At 38.1% G+C, this 21,657-nt stretch overlaps 1 long non-coding RNA gene across 1 annotated transcript; it reads right to left on the bottom strand.

The window, feature by feature from the left end:
• Positions 1-6,516: 6,516 nt before the first annotated feature.
• On the bottom strand, positions 6,517-16,259 carry LOC122027858. The gene is made up of 6 exons (XR_006124553.1): positions 16,086-16,259; positions 8,549-8,623; positions 7,679-7,779; positions 7,126-7,178; positions 6,723-6,910; positions 6,517-6,638 (listed from the first exon to the last, which is right to left on the bottom strand). It is a non-coding gene; the product is annotated as an uncharacterized LOC122027858 (long non-coding RNA).
• Between the last annotated feature and the right edge of the window lie 5,398 nt (positions 16,260-21,657).

Genomic DNA, 21,657 nt, shown 5'->3' with positions numbered 1-21,657 from the left:
TAGGCTCCGAACCAAGTAAATCTTGGTCTTCTCTGTGCGATTGTTTGGTTCCCTTCTTTTCTGTTTCTGCTGCCACAACACAATACGTTTTTACGATTCCGAAACGAACGAAATAGCCACGAGCGCTATTCACCCCTGTAACACCCATAGGATCTCTAATAATTGCATATGAATTTTATCATGATTAGAATAGACCTTATGTGAATTTTTCCAAAAATAAGAGAACATAGAATTTAAAAAGAGGCATGACCAAGGTTTGAACCTTGGACTTCTTGTTAGATGCATGTATGTGATAACCAGTAGCCCCAGTAGGGGTGTGCTGTTAGGAAAAGACGGGAGATTGTATTTAAAGTGAAGACCCTTTCACTTAGAAGGAGACTTAGAAGGAAAAGTTTGAGTTGCCTTCTTCCTCCCTAATGAAAAAGATGAATTTGCTTTCTTCCTTCATTGAGCATAAATAAGAGAAAGAAAGGGAAAAATCCATTTTTTTCTTCTTCCTTCCTTCTCCTTTCTCCCTCCACTGAAACCTAAGCTCTCTCCTCTTCATTGTGCCGAACTCAAGCCAAGGAATTCTCCCTAGGAAAAAGCTTCACAAACAAGGGTATTTTCATTAGTAAACCAAGCAAAAAGGATGTAAGTATTCCCTCACCTGCAGTACAAGTTGCTCTCGTATGTTTTAGGTTTTAAAAGTTGTTTGAAAATCTAGAGATTTACCTTGACATTTCGGCCAAGTTTTGATACAAGGTCTAGAAATATGCTTGTTTATGCTCCTTCATGATATATGATCTCTTATATGTTGTTAGTTAAAGTTTTATGCTTCATGTGGTATCAAAAGTTTAGGAACCCTACCTTGAAGTTTCGGCCAAGAATACAAGGTCTAGGGCAATGTTTTGAAATGAAAACATGCTTGTTTATGCTCCTTCATGATATATGATCCCTTATATGTTGTTAGTTAAAGTTTTATGTTTCATGTGGTATTAAAAGGTTTAGGAACCCTACCTTGAAGTTTCGGCCAAGTTTAGATACAAGGTCTAGGGCAAAGTTTTGAAATGAAAACATGCTTGTTTATGCTTCTTCATGATATATGATCTCTTATATGTTGTTAGTTAAAGTTTTATGCTTCATGTGGTATCAAAAGTTTAGGAACCCTACCTTGAAGTTTCGGCCAAGTTTAGATACAAGGTCTAGAGCAAAGTTTTGAAAGGAAAACATTCTTGTTTATGCTCCTCCATAATATATGATCTCTTATGTGTTGTTAGTTAAAGTTTTATGCTTCATGTTGCTTAGAAATTTCATGCTATACTTTAGGGTTTCGGCCAAGGAAAGATAAGAGGATTAGAGATAATTTAAGACATCAACTATGCTTGTTTATTTGTCCTCATGATATGTAGACCATGATATGATGTTAGTGTAAATTTTTCATGCTTCTAATTGCTTAGAAATTCCATGCCATCCTCTTAGGGTTTCGGCCAAAGAATGATAAAGGGGTTAGAGGGGATTTAAGACCTCAACTATGCCTGTTTATTAGTTCTCATGATATGTAGACCATTATATGTTGTGAGTTTAAGTTTTTATGCTTTTTGTGGTATTAGAAGTTTGAGAACCTTACCCTTAAGGTTCGGCCAAGATCGAATGAAAGGGTTAGGGAAAAGTTTTAAAACCTAACTATGCTTGTTATGTTTCCCTATGATGTATGATTTTTGATATATGGTTAGTTTAAGTTTTCATGCTTCATGTTGGGTTAAAAACCTAGAATCCTACCTCTAGGTCTCGGCTAGGTTGTGATTTAGGTTTTGTAGGAAGATCAAAACCCTAACCATGCATGATAATGACTTTCTATGATAGAGTATGAATTTATGTCACCATGTTATTTGATATGTATACTCATGCCATCATGTTACGATTCCTATGATATGTTATTATGTTATGTGCACTTTATGCCATCATGTATGATTCCTATGATATGCTATATGCACTTTATGTCATCATGTTATGATTTCTATGATATGCTACATGTTATGTGCACATTATGCCACCATGATATGATTCCTATGATATGCTATATGTTATGGGCACTCATTGCCATCATGTTATGTTTATGCAAGGCTTATGTATGAGGAAAAGCCTAAGAGATGCTTCCCTTAAGTTGGGATTAAGATCACTCTTCATGATAGCCTAAGAGATGCTTCCCATAAGTTGGGACTAAGAGCACTCTTCATGTTATGACAAGAGATATGATATGCTATGATATGACAAGAAACATGTATGCTATTTTACTTTTGTATGGCTTGTACCAAGGGTGGGCTCCTAAGCGCCCCTAGGTCGATGGTCTATGAAACGGGCCTAGTAAAAGGGATGGGCTCCTAAGTTGCCTCTAGGTCGATGGTCTATGAAACGGGCCTAGTTCCTAGTAGGTTCAAGATTTGCTACCTTGGATCTACTTAGGATGCGCGCATTCATGTATGTATGTGGTACAAAGTCGGGTCCTCGTGATGAGATTATGTTTAAGTATTTATATGATATATATGTTTTCAAAGGACATCTTGCATATACTCATTTCATGATACATGTTTTCAAAGGACATCATGCATATGTTTATTCATGCTAAATGGTTCTTTATGTTTTAGTAAGATGTTTTCTTTTTTTAAATATGTCTATGATGCTTAGATGATCATGCTACTCCTTATGTATGAGTTTCTCACATCCTATGTTATGATTTACTTACATGAGTATGACTCTACTTTATGCTAGCAAGCAAATTTATATCTAGATGTTGATTAAATGAACATGTCACCACTTTATGTTAAGATGCATGACTTATGTTTTGTGAGTAGGAAAGAGTCTTACTAAGCCTATGTGCTTATAGTTTTATGTTTTCCTTGTACTACAGAAAAGGGTAAGGAATGGCTACACTAAGAGAAGCAGCAGGAAGGGAGAAAGATGTGTGTGGAAGTGACATGGTGGAAAGAAGATCTATTTTATATTTCAAGACTTATTTATTCTCTAAGTTTTGCTTATGAACTATTTTCCTACTAGATACTTTTGGATGGTTTATATTTGAGGTGAACTTATGTTTCATGTTTTATGCTTTAGTAATATGATCATGTTTCAAGTAGAAAATATTGAATCAAGTTATATGCACTAGCATGTTGACACGTTTACTATGTTACATGAGGTTATAGCTCACATGCCATGTTTTATTAGTATGCTTTTATGATAGCATGATCAGTAGTTAGTTTTTCTTATGTATGTATGTACTTCCGCTGCCATGATTTTCATATGTATGTATGATTCAAGTAAGCAACCCCATCCCTCCCTTAGGGTAGTAGAGGGGCGGGCGTTACAACCCCCCCCCCCCTCTAGCGCTTTCGATCCAACACATATAAGCAGCAATAGATAAAAGAATCCGGATAGACTTAAGCATGGCTACCGATGAAAAGGTTTCCTCATAATCGATTCCCTCTTTCTGAGTATACCCCTTCGCAACAAGCCTTGCTTTAAAGGTTTCCACCTTCCCGTCTATCCTTCTTTTCCTTTTGTAGACGCATTTACATCCAATGGCTTTTACACCATTTGGTGGTTCTACAAACTCACAGACTTGATTAAAATACATAGATTCTATTTCAGAGTTCATTGCACTTTGCCAAGATGTTGCATCTTTATCTTGGAGTGCTTCATCATATGTCCAAGGATCAGGTTCATATTCACCAGGGATCAAGTCCGAAGACTCTCCCAAAAACATGAATCTATCAGGTTGTCGAACAATCCTCCCACTATGACGAGACACTACCTGTAATTGTGCATCATTGGTGACACTTGTTGTAATTTCTTGTGGTATCTCATCTTGTACCATTGGTACTAAATTAAACGTGTCTTCTCTTATTTCCTCAAGAATAATTTTACTCATAGGCTTGTGGTTCATTACATAATCCTCTTCTAAAATCGGGCATTGGCGCTAACAATGACCTTCTGATCTTTGGGACTATGAAACAAACCACCTTTCGTTCCTTTAGGATAACCCACAAACAAGCGAACTTCTGTACATGATTCTAACTTATCAGCATCTCCCTTTAGTACATGTGCTGGACTACCCCAAATTCGAATGTGTCTAAGACTAGGCTTACGTCCATTCCACAATTTTATGGGAGTACCAAGTTCAGAATGTACGTCGTCGTTTCCAGAGCATATCCCCAAAATGAATTTGGTAATTCTGAATAACTCATCATTAATCTAACCATTTCCATAAGAGTCTTATTCCTTCATTCTGCTTACAATTCTGTTGGGGTATACCAGGTGCAGATAATTGGGATTGAATCTCGACGTCTGATAAGTAATTCCTAAACTCTCCTAAGAGGTACTCTCCACCACGATTAGACCGTAGTGTCTTGATACTTTTACCTTGATATTTCTCCACATCAGCCTTGCACTCTTTGAACTTATCAAAGCACTCAGACTTGTGGCGCATCAAGTAAATGTACCCATATCTCGAATAGTCATCTATAAAAGAGATAAAATATTTGAAACCACCTCTCTCCTGGATAGTCAAAGGTCCACACAAATCAGAATAAACCAATTCCAACACTTCTTTGGCTCTATACCCCTGTGCCTTAAAAGGTCTTTTGGTTATTTTTCCTTCCAAGCAAGATTCGCAGGTTGAAAAGTTTTCCACCACCAATGAACCAAAAGGTCCATCGACTATTAACCTTTGAATCCTACTCAAGTTAATATGACCCAACCTTAGATGCCAAAGATATGTTTGGTTCATTTCCGAAAGTTACTTTCTCTTATTAGAATCAGAAGATGTGTTATTAATTTTCATTTGTTGCATCGTGAGAGTTATTGGATTAAAAGTATACAAATTGTCAACCAACGCACCAGAACAGATAACCATCCTATTTTTCTTGACACCCACTTTATCATCAAAAGAAATAGAATATCTATCCTTAAATAATTTAGAAACTGAAATCAAGTTCTTTCTAAAAAATGGTACATAAAGACAATTTCTCAAAATCAATGTTTTATTCCTATCAAAAAATAAATAAACATCTCCCACTGCAACAGCCGCCACTCTCGTAGAATTGTCCATGTAGACGGTGATTTCCCCTTCATGTAGTCGTCGGGTTTCCTGGAACCCCTATAATGAATTGTAGACATAATTAGTGGCTCCCGTATCTACACACCAAGTACCAGTAGATAACACCACTAAACATGTTTCAACAACTAACGAATAAGATACACCTTTATTGTTCTCCTGCCCGGCAGCCTGATTCTGGTGTCCGAAGAGTTCCTTGAGATTGAGCATCATGTCATAGGCAGTGGGTAGAGCCTGATGCTGATGTTGCAGCACATTTGACATAGAAGCCAAAATATAACACCACACCATCTCAATGTTTTATTCCTATCAAAAGATAAATAAACATCTCCCACTACAACAGCCGCCACTCTCGTAGAATTGTCCACGTAGACGGTGATTTCCCCTTCATATAGTCGTCGGGTTTCCTGGAACCCTTTAATGAATTGCAGACATGATTAGTGGCTCCCGTATCTACACACTAAGTGCTAGTAGATAACACCACTAAATATGTTTCAACAACTAACGAATAAGATACACCTTTATTGTTCTCCTGCCTGGCAGCCCGATTCTGGTGTTCGAAGAGTTCCTTGAGATTGAGCATCATGTCATAGGCAGTGGGTAAGGCATGATGCTGATGTTGCAGCACATTTGACATAGAAGCCAAAATATAACACCACGCCATCTCATCTGCCTTGACCCATTTCCCATGTCTCTCTATCTCCTCTTCACTATAATCCTTATCAGGCATGCTAGGACAGACCTCAAGAAGTACGAACTTGTCACTACAAGAAAAAAGACTTACAACAATGGTTTTTCACCGTTGTTGTAGCCCCTTTCGGACTGTTGTTAAAGGCTGTGTTGTTAAAGGGGGTGCTCAAAGACAACAGTTTTTATCCTTTGTCTTTGAAGACAAAGACAACAGTTTTTAACCGTTGTCTTTGAAAACAGACAACAGTTTTACGACAACGACTAAAAATCGTTGTCTTTTTAGCCAATGACAACAGTTTGACAACGGTTAAAAACCGTTGTCTTTTTAGCCAACAATGTTATTTAACATCATTTTGACAATGATTTTTCACTGTTGTCTTTTAATGCCATTGACAATAGTTTCACATATTTAAACTGATGTCTTTGGGTACAATATACAATATTTTGACAATAAATAAAAAACTGAATTTTTTCCATCATTTAATAACCATTATTTTATTTAAATAATATATCTACAAAATATCATCATCCAGTGCAAATTTCATTAAAGTACCAAACATCATCATCCAAACATCATTAAAGTACCAAACATCAACATCCAAACATCACAAAAGTTTACAAAACTAAATAGTACCCATAACAATATATCACACATATATATGAAGTCCAAAATATCTTGTTTTGTTGGATCAAATCTTCTCTACCTGTGCATCTTCTAAACACCATATCGAGAACTGTAGCCTTTTCCCTGAGGTATTATGCAGAGTTTATATATGCTTTCTAAACACCCTGTGCTTTCTTCTCCCTCCTAGCTTCTCTTTTCTTCTCCTTTCTGGGTATGGTCATTATCTTTTCCCTGAGGTAAATAGCATATGATTGCAAGTTAAGTCATTTCCCCAGAATAAATGGCATAAAGATGATGATGACAAAGATGTTGTACATATCTTTCTGGCATAGTGTGCTGCAGCAGCAGGACAAATTTGAACATTTTGTCGCCCCTGGGAAAAAGTCCAAGCTTGTCAGCAATGGTGATTATTCCAAGTCCTGTAGGAGGAACCAAAACCAATCTTCCAAATATGATAGCAGCAGTTGTTCGTAAACCAAGTCTTTTACTGCCTGGGCCAGAGCCTGGAACACAACAAAGTGCCATATAGCATGTAACATTCTGGATATTCTAGATTCAAGATGGAAACCTAATGGATAGTTTTTATGTCAACTATTTCATCAAGCATCACTAAATGTACTTGTTCAACTTTTACCAGCAAAAGAACTTTAGGCTGTCAGACATAGGATATCAATATGTGTTTGAAGAAATGTTACATAAGAAATGGAAGATTGCATACCATCCACAAGATTTCCACCCAGAGCAAGCAAAATACATGGGATCATCGCTTCCCTGGAAATCAAAATATAGACAATCCTTCAGGTCTTAAAATATTTTTTTCTTTGAATGTAAATACAAAAAATAGAGGTCCTTGAGTGTTAAAAGGTTATTCAAATAACCAAGTCATTAACCAGACAAAACTCCAAAGCAGAGGTCCTTAAATGTCAAAAAAATTATGCAATAACTGTCATTAACCACTAACCAGACATCAGATATCAGGCTCATCTTATTAGCTCACTATAGTGCAATTAGAATAGTTACAGAAATGGATGGCCAATAAGTTATCTTAATTCTCTAATCTAAATTTACCATAGAAGAATGTGATTGCAACTTGACATTTCTTAAACAGTTCATACTTAGCATCATTCATAGAAATCTTCATACTTTTTCAACCTTAACAAGGTAACTATTTTCTGTTTTAAGACTCTATTTGCGTGTTACTAAATGAAAAGGTTCTAAATTTCAGTAGCATGAGAAAATTGGCAAAGACAAAGAAGGAAACAGATCAATACCCAAGAATAAGGCAGTTGTCAGTGAAGAAGAATAGCGGGGCATCATCAGTCAAGATGAAGTTCTTCAAAAATGGTATAGCGCCAATGATGATAGCCAAAGCCTAATTCCATATAAAACATTAGTAATACCTAATTCCATATAAAACATCATTAAAGTAATCATGTAAAATATTGCTTCTGCATAACATGTTAAAGACAATCATTAACAGAAGGTAACAATACAATAATTCAAATAACCACCGCAAAAAATTCAGAGAATTTCATGTTACCCCCCAAAAGTTTGCCCTTTTGCCAAATGTACTCAAAGTTTCATTATAAAACTCTAGTGAAGGCAGGGGTTTTAACTTAGTAGAGTTTGTAAAGGTTGGGAGTTTGCTTTGCTAAACTAAAATTTTGGTTTAGAGGGATGTTGCCAATGAAAAAGTAGTCATCCGGTATTGACAAAATGAAACTCTGATTCATTTCACAAGAGAGTAAAATCTGGAAAAAATTAAAATTTCAATATGAGAAATGGGCAAGTTTGTACTTCTTCATAATCAAAGAATTCATAAAAATAACAGAGGAAGGAAATTAGGAAGAGTCAATGAGATGACACTTGATCTTGACCGGTTAAACTAATACATTCATTACATAAAATCAAACAAATATGAAGTTCACATTTTTATCTCAACACAAAAAATGTTCATTATACTAGGCATGCCAACATCATTGCTCTTCACTCTAAAAGCATAAATAAATTAAGATCCCAATGTCCATGAGACAAGAAGCCCCAGAGAGTGTTTTAAGTATAAAGTATTTAATAACAAGTGACAAGGACAAGGAATTGGAAATTAGAACTTCAAAAAGATAATTTTCAAATCAAATACTCACTGAGGCAATAATGGGAGGCTGAAAAATTTGCTTTAGCTTCAGCTTTCCAACAATATACCATAGGATGCCAATTATCTGCATAACCATCCAATCCGACATATGACACGCTCAGATATTAGTATAAAAAAAATTAGAATTTAAAAAATGAATCGCCAGAACTTCAAACAAGGTTCTTTCATTTTCTAAACTAATATTCAATCCAATTAATATAAGTTAACAGGTAACCACAGATTTAGAAAGCCATTGCCTAAGCTGCTTATGCAATTGCATAAACCTTATGGCCACATAAGGATCATACACACTAAAAAAATCCTAGGCTTGTTGAAATCCATGCCACGCTCAAGTTAATATTGACTACACCATACCAACTTTGACAAATCGACAAACAAAAAAACAAGTATTTAGTTTAGATGAACTGAATAAGGTTTTAACTGCACATACAGATCACATATCTCATATGTCACTATTTAGTCCTCTTCAAAAACCATCTAGGCGGCTCAACGTTGCCCAAGCATGAGCTTTTTAATACCATGGTGTGAGATTGCAATTTGTTTTGTTAGCCATCACACAAAGATAGCATTATGGCTAATAGGAAAAGCAATGTTATATCAAAAAGAACGTGGAGTCTTATGGTCCATATTTGTGCACAATCCATATTCCATATACATGTGATTCTCATGTGCCGTTGATGAGAATTCAAGCCTAGTTTAGCCATAGTGAGGTTGTTAGGATCGATGGACGCGGCTAGAGAGGGGGGGTGTGAATAGCCACCCCAAATCGTTCGTTTCTTTCTACAAATCAAGGTTAGAGCAGCGGAAATAAACAATAGAAACGACAATGGAGAATAGAAAACCTCAAACTCGTCGATGTAACGAGGTTCGGAGATGAAACTCCTACTCCTCGGCATGTCCGTAAGGTGGACGAAGCCTATCAATCCGTCGGTGGATGAGTCTCCGGAGAACCGGCTAATGTAACACTCCTTCTGGGTGGAGAAACCTTGCCACAATGTTTTACAAAAGCAATACAGGAGTAGAAAGCAGCAAGAAGCAAAATACAATACAAATGTATGAAACACCTTCGCTTACTTGCCTTCTCTTCGACTGGATGAAGCAGCAGCTTCACAAGACGCCTACAACAGCAGGAACCAGCCGATGAAGCTCACACGAAGCTTCAAGCAGAAGCGAGCTCAGCAAAGCTCAAATCACAGCAGTGAAGAAGAAGAAGCAGAAACTTCGGACCAGAAAAAAAGTATGAGAGAGAGTCCACTGTAGAAGCCCTCAGCCCTTTTTTATACCTGCATCCACCTGCGAAGAAGAAGCCAGAAGACAGCAGAAGATAGAAGACCGTTGTGAGCCAACGGATAGTTCTGGACCGATCAGGCTGAAGCCTGATCGGTCCAGGGCACCTCTGATCGGTCCTGGTGACCGATCAGAGCTTCCTCTGATCGGTCCAGGGACCGATCAGCATGCATGTCCCTTACTTTTCTCCCGAACTTCTTGCCTTCTGATCGTTGTTTCCTAATCGGTCTGCAGACCGATCAGATAACACTCAGTAGGCTACTGTTTGGTTACTGATCGGTCACCAGACCGATCGAGATACCCAGTGTATCACTGGATCGATCCACTGATCGATCCAGAGCTTGGTTTTTGCCCAAACCAAGTCCCAAACCTTCCAAACCAACATCCGGTCAACCTTGACCTGTTGGTACATCATGCTTAGCATCCGGTCACTCCCTTGACCTGCTAAGACTCCCCACCAAGTGTCCGGTCAATCCCTTTGACCCACTTGGACTTTTCTCTTCGTGTCAAGTATCCGGTCACTCCCTTGACCTACTTGACCTTCTCAACACCAGATGTCCGATCACCCTTGATCCATCTGGATTTTCCCTTGCCCGGCTTCACTCACCAGGACTTTCAACTAGCTTCACTCAGTAGGGTTTTCACCTGGCTTCACTCACCAGGATTTCCAATCTGCCCGGCTTCACTCACCAGGACTTTCCAACTGCCTAGCTTCACTCACCAGGACTTTCCCACTGCCTGACTTCACTCACCAGGACTTATCCGTCTGCCTGGCTTCACTCACCAGAACTTTCCCACTACCTGGCTTTACTCACCAGGACTTTCCCACTACCTGGCTTCATTCACCAGGACTTTCCCCGTGCCAAGCTCCCTGCTTGGACTTTTCCCGTGCCAAGCTCCCTACTTGGACTTTTCCGAGTCAGGTCAACTCACCTCGGGTCAACCAAGTCAACATTGACCACGGGTTGCACCCACAATCTCCCAAGCTTGTATCCTTGTAAAACATCAAGATACAACTTTTCTGTTCACGTCAAACATTGTCAAACATAACTCGTCAAATATCAAAACACAACTCGAGTCAAGTCAACTCGAGTCTGGTCAACCAGGTCAACCTTGACCTAAGGTTGCACCAACAATCTCCCCCTTTTTGATGTTTGACAAAACCCATAATCAAACCCATAATCAAGTTAGGTTAACCCGATAACCTAACTTAGGTTTTCCAATGTTCTTCCCTGAACATTCTCTATTCTCCTCAAACCTACACTCTCCCCCTTTTTGACACACATCAAAAATAGTGAATCAAGGTCAAGAGTTTCTTCCTAATGAAAGTCTCATACCTTTCATTGAAACTCTTAATTTCCCCCTTGATACTAAGGTCAACAATTAACTTAGTGACAATCCCATATCACTCAAGTCTTTAGGAGTAAAAACTCCCCCTAAAAGTCAACTCCCCCTTGACTAATAGGTAAAACTCCCCCTAAAGGTCAACTCCCCCTTGACCATTGCACCAACAATGTCTTGGAGAGTTTCAAGCCTTTAGAAATCCAAAACACCAACTCCCAGCTGAAATTTCAGACAAAACAGTCGAAAATCAGCAAGTTGGCACGCGCTGATCGGTCACTTGACCGATCAGGCTCCCTCTGGATCGGTCACAGTGACCGATCCAGGCTCCCCTGGACCGATCAGAAACCCTTCTGATCGGTCCACAAACCTGATAAAGGTCTGATAAGTTCTGATTTCTCTCCACGAAATTCAGAAACCTCTAGAAAATTACAAAAAATTCCAAAAATTGTGAAATTTTGAGGATACATTCCTCATAACATATACTATCATGGAAAAATAGTTTTCTATGAAAATAACTTCCATTTTTCAATCTTGATACAAAGTTCAAAAGTCTTTGAAATAGCTCAAAGTTAACTTATCTTTGTATCAACTTGTTCAATGATGAATGCTATCACTAGAAAAGCTTCATCAAGGTTTTCAAATTAATTTTGAATTGATTTTAAACCAATTCAATTTAGGACCACAATCTTTGGGCTAATTGTACATGACTTGTACATAAGCTTTCCCTATGATCCCCAATTTCGAATTAGGCTCATCTAGGTACAAGAACTATGCACCTTGATCCTAACTCATGATCCTAATATCTCACACACATCTAAGGTGTATTAAACACATCCAAGTCAATTTTGATGTGAGATATGGGTTTAGGTTATCTTAGGCTAAGGTCTCATGCATTTTCTAAACATCAATTTGATCTCCATATCAAATTATGTTTTTGTCCTTAAATCAATTTCATTGATCATTAATGCACAAGATGATGACATGGCATATAATGATATCATACATAATAACATGTGCCAATGTCATGATGTCATGGCATAAAGTATGAAACTTAAATAAAGCATGACATATAAATAACCTAAGCATTATCATGACATTTCAAATGATCATAAAATAAATATGATGTCATGACATGGCATATGGCAAACAATATATGGCAAATAGCACATAAAGGTATAGAAAATACCTAATTCTAGCCTTAGTTTCCATTTTTGATAATTTTGATCATTTTGCCATAAATTCTATATTCCTAAGTGTAATAGACCTAAAATCAAATACAAAAGATTTTTAGATCACTATGTGCCAATTAGATTGACTCTAGAAAACTCCTCAAATGAGATTGGCACATCCTAATCACCTTAGGAATAATTTTCCATTTCATTTTCAAGGCTTGATTACACCTTGAAAATTCCTAAAGTGCCACCTTTTGCCATGATTAGGTTAACTGCCTAGTCAAGTAAGGTTGACACGCCCAAACTCATCTAGCGTGATGGAATCACGCTCCTAGGAACCCAATACCTATTTGAGCTCATTGGGTTCACTAAGTATTCACTAGGGATGACTTCCCTAGCAACCCTCCTAATGACCCTCCTAGGCTTTAAAGCCTTGGTCATTCGGGACTCAACAAGATCAACTCTAGGGGTGACTCCCCTTGTGACCTTGGTGATGGTCTTCCTAGCCCTAGATTTTGTTCCATAATCGAATGGAACATTGTGATAAGTGGGCTTGACCATTTGGGACTTAGGTTTGTGACCCAAACCTCTCTTGTCCTTTGTCTTTGGTTTTTGACCCTTAGACCCTAGAGTTGATTTCTCCAAATTCTTAAGGGTCTTTTCTAGAATGTCAAGTCTTGACCTCAAGACTTGATTCTCCTTTTCTAATACCTCAAGTTTTAATTTGTCATTGTTCTTTGAGGTACTCCTAGGCATATGTCTAGTAGTTTTGGGATTCCTATCTAGGTTTCCCTTAACCTTAGATGAGTTAATTCTAGGGTTGGCTTTCCTAGTGTTATCCTTATCTAGGCTCACATGTTTGGCACCTAAGTATGTGTATCGATTTCTAATGTTATCATGCTTACCATTATTAACAATAGCAATAAGGATACTAGCATGTGTCTTATTATTATTGCAATAATGTGCCTTAGAGATTACCTTAGGGTTTGCCTTAGCTCCCCCTATCGATGTGCTCGTCTTCTTGTCCTTGTGAGGTTGCCTCCCCCTCGGACATTGGCTCCGATAATGTCCCCTTCGCTTGCATTGGAAGCACACCACGTGCTCCTTGCCCTTGCGTGTTGGGACTCCGGCTTCCTTGACCTTTGGCGCCGGTAGAGTCTTTCTAACCCTCTTTGGACATTTACTCTTGTAATGTCCAAATTCCCTACACTCAAAGCACATTATGTGTAATTTGCTAGAAACTAAATGGCTTGAGTTACCTAGAGTTGAGGATGGATGAACGCTCTCTCCTTCATCCCTTTTGGAGGTAGAAGCTTCTTCTTCTTGCTCCGAACTTGAAGAAGAACTCTCCTCCTCTTCTTCTTTAGATGTTGAGTGGCCCTCAACTTCTAAATCCATTCCTCCATGAAGTGAGCTACTTGGCTCACTTGACTCCTCTTCATGACTTGAAGTGGAGTTTTCCTCATGGAACTTTGCCAAGTTGTTCCACAACTCCTTGGCATCGTTATATCCACCTATCCTACACAAAACATCATTAGGTAAAGAAAATTCAAAAATTTTCAATACCTCATCGTTGACTAGGGATTGGTGGACTTGTTCCTTGGTCCACTCCTTCTTCTCTAGGGTTTCTCCTTTCTTGTCCATCGGAGGCTTGAAACCTAATTGAACACAACTCCAATTTTCAAGGTTAGTCATAAGAAAGTACTTCATTCTTACCTTCCAAAACGCGAAGTCGTCACGATCGTAGAAAGGTGGAATTGTGACGTCTTCTCCAAATAACTCCATTCTCTAGCTCGTGCTCCCTCGGATGTTGATCCAACGAAGAGCGACCTTGCTCTGATACCACTTGTTAGGATCGATGGACGCGGCTAGAGAGGGGGGGTGTGAATAGCCGCCCCAAATCGTTCGTTTCTTTCTACAAATCAAGGTTAGCGCAGCGAAAATAAACAATAGAAACGACAACGGAGAATAGCAAACCTCAAACTCGTCGATGTAACGAGGTTCGGAGATGAAACTCCTACTCCTCGGCGTGTCCGTAAGGTGGACGAAGCCTATCAATCCGTCGGTGGATGAGTCCCCAGAGAACCGGCTAATGTAACACTCCTTCTGAGTGGAGAAACCTCGCCACAATGTTTTGCAAAAGCAATACAGGAGTAGAAAGCAGCAAGAAGCAAAATACAATACAAATGTATGAAACACCTTCGCTTACTTGCCTTCTCTTCGACTGGATGAAGCAGCAGCTTCACAAGACGCCTACAACAGTAGGAACCAGCCGATGAAGCTCACACGAAGCTTCAAGTAGAAGCGAGCTCAGCAAAGCTCAAATCACAGCAGTGAAGAAGAAGAAGCAGAAACTTCGGACCAGAAAAAAAGTATGAGAGAGAGTCCACTGTAGAAGCCCTCAGCCCTTTTTTATACTTGCATCCACCTGCGAAGAAGAAGCCAGAAGACAGCAGAAGACGACCGTTGTGAGCCAACGGATAGTTCTGGACCGATCAGGCTTCAGCCTGATCGGTCCAGGGCACCTCTGATCGGTCTTGGGGACCGATCAGGCCCCAGTCTGATCGGTCCTTACTTTTCTCCCGAACTTCTTGCCTTCTGATCGTTGTTTCCTGATAGGTCTGCAGACCAATCAGATAACACTCAGTAGGCTACTGTTTGGTTACTGATCGGTCACCAGACCGATCCAGATACCCAGTGTATCACTGGATCGATCCACTGATCGATCCAGAGCTTGGTTTTTGCCCAAACCAAGTCCCAAACCTTCCAAACCAACATCCGGTCAACCTTGACCTGTTGGTACATCATGCTTAGCATCCGGTCACTCCCTTGACCTGCTAAGACTCCCCACCAAGTGTCCGGTCAATCCCTTTGACCCACTTGGACTTTTCTCTTCGTGTCAAGTATCCGGTCACTCCCTTGACCTACTTGACCTTCTCAACACCAGATGTCCGATCACCCTTGATCCATCTGGATTTTCCCTTGCCCGGCTTCACTCACCAGGACTTTCACCTAGCTTCACTCACTAGGGTTTTCACCTGGCTTTACTCACCAGGATTTCCAATCTGCCCGGCTTCACTCACCAGGACTTCCCAACTGCCTGGCTTCACTCACCAGGACTTTCCCACTGCCTGGCTTCACTCACCGGGACTTATCCGTCTGCCTGGCTTCACTCACCAGGACTTTCCCACTGCCTGGCTTCACTCATCAGGACTTTCCCACTGTCTGGCTTCACTCACCAGGACTTTCCCCATGCCAAGCTCCCTGCTTGGACTTTTCCCGTGCCAAGCTCCCTGCTTGGACTTTTCTGAGTCAGGTCAACTCACCTCAGGTCAACCAGGTCAACCTTGACCACGGGTTGCACCCACAATCTCCCAAGCTTGTATCCTTGTAAAACATCAAGATACAACTTTTCTGTTCACGTCAAACATTGTCAAACATAACTCGTCAAACATCAAAACACAACTCGAGTCAAGTCAACTCGAGTCTGGTCAACCAGGTCAACCTTGACCTAAGGTTGCACCAACATGTGATTCTCATGTGCCGTTGATGAGAATTCAAGCCTAGTTTAGCCATAGTGAGGTGAGTCTTGCATGTTGAAATCTATCATCGAATACAAGGTTCAACAACAGTAGATTGTTTAGCGATCCAGTGTGCAACAAACTGTAATCATGGGTACATATTCACAACAAACTATAACATAGCCAACTGAAAGGGGTTTACCTAGCCATAGCATGAACAATATCTAGCTGCAGCCTTGTAACATCAGACAATGTAGTGCACAGAACTGTACAATTGCAATTATCATTCCATGCTACACCAAGCATCATTAGTTTTCATATGTTGCACCTATGCCATGGAATTTGCACATGATGAAAGATAACAATAATCACCACAACATCGTGAAATCCCTTTGAAGGAATTTGTGGTATAATCAGCATTTATTAAGGAAGGAAATGATATTCGGACCGGGTGTGATTATCTGACACGAGTGTGGATCCAAGTGCCTGTCATGGCTACTTCTAAAAAAATTTTACTCACGATCAAAGGATATCAAGCATCCATTCAGAGTGTCAATGCTCGAGTGCATGTATTCAAGATCAATACAAAGGGAATAAATGAAAAGTCAAAGTATCGAAGAGGAATCATTGTTGCTTAGATCAAACCTAATCTTTATGGGTTTCCATCTTGACAAAAGCCCAGTCATCAACTCACCAAATCAAAATCCAACGATCTACTTCCACATATTCGAAAGCGAGAAGGAAAAGAACAAAAGCATTCTCCACCAATACCCTAAAGCCCCCAAATCCGATAAAAAAAAAACCAGAACATCGCATAGGAAGACTAGAGCATCACGGCAGAAGATCCAATCGTGACTCAATCCACAAATTGGGCATCACCAACAAGAAATTAGACTCCTCCTAACAACCTAATCATCACCTCACAGATCTCATACCATCACATGGAAGTATACTTGCCTGACCAGTTAAGGCACGGCTCGGAGAGAAGAGGATCGACGGTTGTGGTCCGCAGTGCTCGAGCGAGGGAGAAGGATCGCTGCTGTGTTGTCCGCGTGAGGGAAAGAAGAAGATCGCCTGCTTGCACACAAGGAAGAGAGGAGACCGGCGGCTGGGGCTCATCTCTGATGTTGGCGTGAGGAGAGGCCGGCAATGCCCAGGAACTCGCGAGAGGGAAGGGAGGATGGAGAGGGCAGCGTCGCGAGGTGAGGCTTAGGGGAAGAAGTCGGCGATGAAGAAAGGGGTTCGGCGGTGTCGCGGGAGTGAGGGCTCGGGATTAAGGAATTCAGTGGAGAAGGGAAAGTAAGGGAAAAATAAGAAACCTTGGTTTTAAAAATTCACGGAGGAGTCGCGAAGGAGGAGTCGGAGTGGGTTTTAGGTTTTTTTAACGAAGTTAAAAAAATTGTTGTGTTTTTATGATTCAACAACATTCAATAGACAATAGTTTAATAAAACTGTTGTATATTATCACATAAGCAACACTAAAAGACAACAGTTTTTTAAAACCGTTGTCTTTGACATACATTAGACAACAGTTTTTTTAAAATTGTTGTCTTTGACATACATTAGATAACAGTTTTTTAAAAACTGTTGTCATTTAAAAAAAATTATGGTGAACAACAACGGTTTTCAATAAAACCGTTGTTAAATGGCAAAAAGACAACAGTTTCTCGAAAAACTGTTGTCTATTAGGTGTGGTTAAATCTAAAATTTCTTGTAGTGTGTACTCTTTAGCGGTTAAGACAATGTCCAAGTTTCGTTTCCAATCAATATAATTAGGACCAGTAAGTTTGTTTTCTTTTAAAATAACAGCAAGAGGATTGAAAGCCATTTTGAAATTTTGAGAATCACAAAATAAAATATTTGGTCAAAACTTTAGAATTTAAAATAATATTGATTCCTCAAACAATATAATTTAAATTCACCAACACCTCAAAATATCATGAATTTCGTATGTCATGATAGTGTGGACGTATACTAATTCAAACATTTGTAAGAGGAGGTTTTACCCATTAATTTTATTACACTACAACAAAAACCCTCATAGACATCAGTTTTCCACCGGTGTCTATTACATTTTCGATCGATGTCTATGAAGGTGATTTAAAAGTTCAGCCATTTTAGACATCGGGTTGTAACCGGTGTAGTATCACTTAACGACATCGGGTGTAAAACCGATGTAATATTATATGTTAATAACACCGTTTTTGGCAGCGGTATACGACCAATGTAATATTAGTTAATGACACCAGTTTTGCAGCGGTGGAAAATCGATATAATATCAGTATTGTTTAACGACACAAATTCAATTTCCAAAATAGTGAAAAATCAATATTATCACCAAGCAAATCATAAAATTAAGTTAATATTATTAATTCACTAAGAAAATCACAATTAAAAATGCACCGATGTATCTAAACACACCAAGTCAATATCCATATAACCAACACATAAATATTCTTCTTACAACATAAAAAGATAATAGATATTGTGCACATCAAGTCAGTATCCACAAATTACACATAACTATTCTTCTTACAACATCAAAAGGTAATAGATAGTACACAAATATTCTTCTTACTAGTGCCAACGTTATCCTTCTTGCTCTGTGCAGAGATTTAACTAAATCTTCCCCAGTAGTTTTATTTGTTAATAGACAATTCTCTTTATCTATTACTAGATGGGCACCTCTGCTTGTTTAATGTCCTGAAGGTGACAACTGATTGGTGGTTCATTGTAAATCATTCCTCATCCAAGTAGAATCTTTTACCACACTTGTTACCTGGTTGGGTTATTAGCATCTCTTTGAGGAGGCTGAGCCGTTAAGTTTTGCTGATCGTGAAACTGACCGCTTGTCATCACAGACTCACAACTGGTGTTTCTTGTTGTCACAGATGCCTGAATGTTTAGTGACAAATAGTAAGATCGATTAAAAACTTCATACAACAGAGTTTAGTGTGTGTTTTCAGAATTGAAATTGAAATTGAAATATGACAAATATTTGATAAAATTACATTATTGTTCATAATGGATTGCCAAAATAACAGCAGCTATGAGGAACTACCTATCCAAGTCGAAACAGATAGAGAACATATTTAGTTCTTGTACTAGATGGAGTGAAAAGATGAAAATATTTGGTAGATACGATAACAAATACAATAAGAAAATAATTCAAACAAGAACATTGCATTTTTTTTTTGATAGGCACTTCAGAAAGTATGATAAGCTTAGTTTAAGCATACATACATTTTGCACTTGCTGGCGTATATGGCCATTCTGATAAACAAGTTCAGACACCTGCTTTTGCAGCCGATCATTTTCTTCCATTAACAGTTTATTCATGGCACTAAGCTTGCGATTAACTGTTAGGAGCCAAAAGGATTCCTTCCTCTGCTTTTCCGGACATCTAGCAAAAGAAGAGTGAATACTACAAATTTGACATACAATTAATGCATTATATATTATTTATATGTTGATAAGTATCAATCCTCTACCACAGTTCAATGGTCAAAACTTTGACAGGAATTAACAACTACAGAAAAAAACTAAACTTTTGACAAGAATCTTTAGATGTCTTTCAGATTTTTTTTTGGCAAAATACATATATACATATTAGAAACTTAACCCAAAATATAAACAGATACCAAAACTTCAACACCTGGAACTTCTGAAACAAAAAATTTACAACACTTAAAATATGATCAAAGAAAAATACACTAATTCACCAAACAAAGAACAAGAACTTGTCCCAGGTCATCTTAAGAAATTCTTGATATTTATCTGCTGCAGAACTACATCCTAGAAATGCCCTCATTAAGTAACAAAATTCAATCCTTAGACTACTCTGATGGGCGAGTATGAGAAGAAAAGAACCAGAATTGCTCAGAAAGGTAATGGATAAATAAAGTAAACCTTATGCATACACCAGCACATAAAACTCCTTTCATATTTCTAAGATTTTATTGATTGCGATAGAATGAAAAAAGTAAAAGTGGAGTCAAAATGTAAAAACAACACTAATTCTTCTAAATTCGGCATAGATGTAATAGTGTGAGATAAATAAAATTTATGAAGTAAACAAAAAATTGAAGTGTGAGATAAAAAACTCTAGATAAAAGTGGTTGTCACCTTGGAAAACTTATCTGATGAACCTGTTAGAAAATGAGAGCCATCTGCAGATTTTGATAGGGAGGTAATTGTTTTCTGATGACCAATTTCTTTATCTGCCTCCTTCAGCAGTTTGCCAGTCTGAAAAGTTCACACAAAATGAAAAATGAAATCAAATCAGTCTGAAATTTTATATATCTTAGATTTTGTACTGTTATTCCTTGCAACCGATTTGATTTCCTTGGCTCATCAAGAATGAAATGATAGTTAAATTAGATATGATAACAGTCTCTTATAATTATATGTTGTCAAACGGCATGAAATTTCCTTGAAAGATAAGAGCCACCACAAAACATGGCAAACATGAAAAGTAGACCATGTGAAAGAATGATATATTAGGAACTGGTACAATAATTGTAGGGGGGACTAATATGGTATCAAAGGAAAAAAAAATCCATACTTAGCTAACGTCGCATCACAAAACAGCAAATTTACATATTAGAAGATAGAAACATCCATCAAGTCTTTGGTAAATAATTCCAAGAAAATGAATAGCTTTGTTATATATGTAATACATGAATGTGTATGATAGCAGAGGAAAGCACATTAGTTATAGTGAAATTATTTATGGCAAGCTAGTTACCTACACACTACAAATTAACTATTTAACTCAGCAATATGGAGAAAAGTTCAAGCTGCAAATTTGGATATATTCTGCATTGTTTCCATCATTAGTCAGCAGTCTTAAAGTTCAAAGTCACAGAACATAATGCCAGAAGCAAATAAATTGAAGCTAAAGATGATGATACAAGAGAACTTACATGAACATCCTTAAATGGACAGTGGTTATCCTTTAGGCAAAGGGTCAGAATCAAACATTACTTCAATGTACTATAATTTAATCAACATTACATGAAATATCTTGATTGTCATTATAGATTATAAAGACGCCTTCTTTAATTATTGGACAAATAAATATACAGAAATCAGTTAGATGGATGTCAGACAATAGAAATAAACAATTTGTGACTCATGATGAATGAATATCACGTGACCAATTCATTTAAATGCACATGTAACTTCCATACCTTATTAATTATTTTATTTTACAAAAAAAAGGGCTTTGACAACTTAGATGAGTAACAGTTTAACATCTGTTCAATTTGGGGAGGAATCTCACTTTTGCAAGCACTACAATTCAAATCCGGACTTTAAAAAATTGAAATGATTTTTTCTTTGTTCTAAGTTTTTTAAAAAATAAAGTTTTAAAATTTAAGGAGGAGAGTCTTGGCGCATTGTTGTCTTGCAGTCAAATGTTCAAGTAATGGAATCAATCTCTTGCAATGCAAAGTAAGGCTGCATATAATAGACCCAATGTGGTTCGACCCTTCTCCAGGACTTACATTGGTGGGAACTTCATGCACCAGACTGTATTTTTTTTTAAAAGCTTTTCTTCCTCTTTCCTTACTCCAAGGACGTAGATGTATAATGGATGGAAAATATTTTGCAATTGCTTTGCCATGAGTTTTTTTCCTTTATATTTTTCTTTTTCAACCATAAAAATCCTATCCAACTTATCACTTATGTTCATATTTTCATGTTTTAACAGAGTTCTGTGCCAAAATATCCAACAAGATCTTAATTATGATACATACAGCCAACTTATTAAC

This window comes from Zingiber officinale, chromosome 10A (genome assembly GCF_018446385.1).
Source record: "Zingiber officinale cultivar Zhangliang chromosome 10A, Zo_v1.1, whole genome shotgun sequence".
Lineage (NCBI taxonomy): Eukaryota > Viridiplantae > Streptophyta > Magnoliopsida > Zingiberales > Zingiberaceae > Zingiber > Zingiber officinale.
This window is presented reverse-complemented; position numbering and strand designations above follow the sequence as displayed.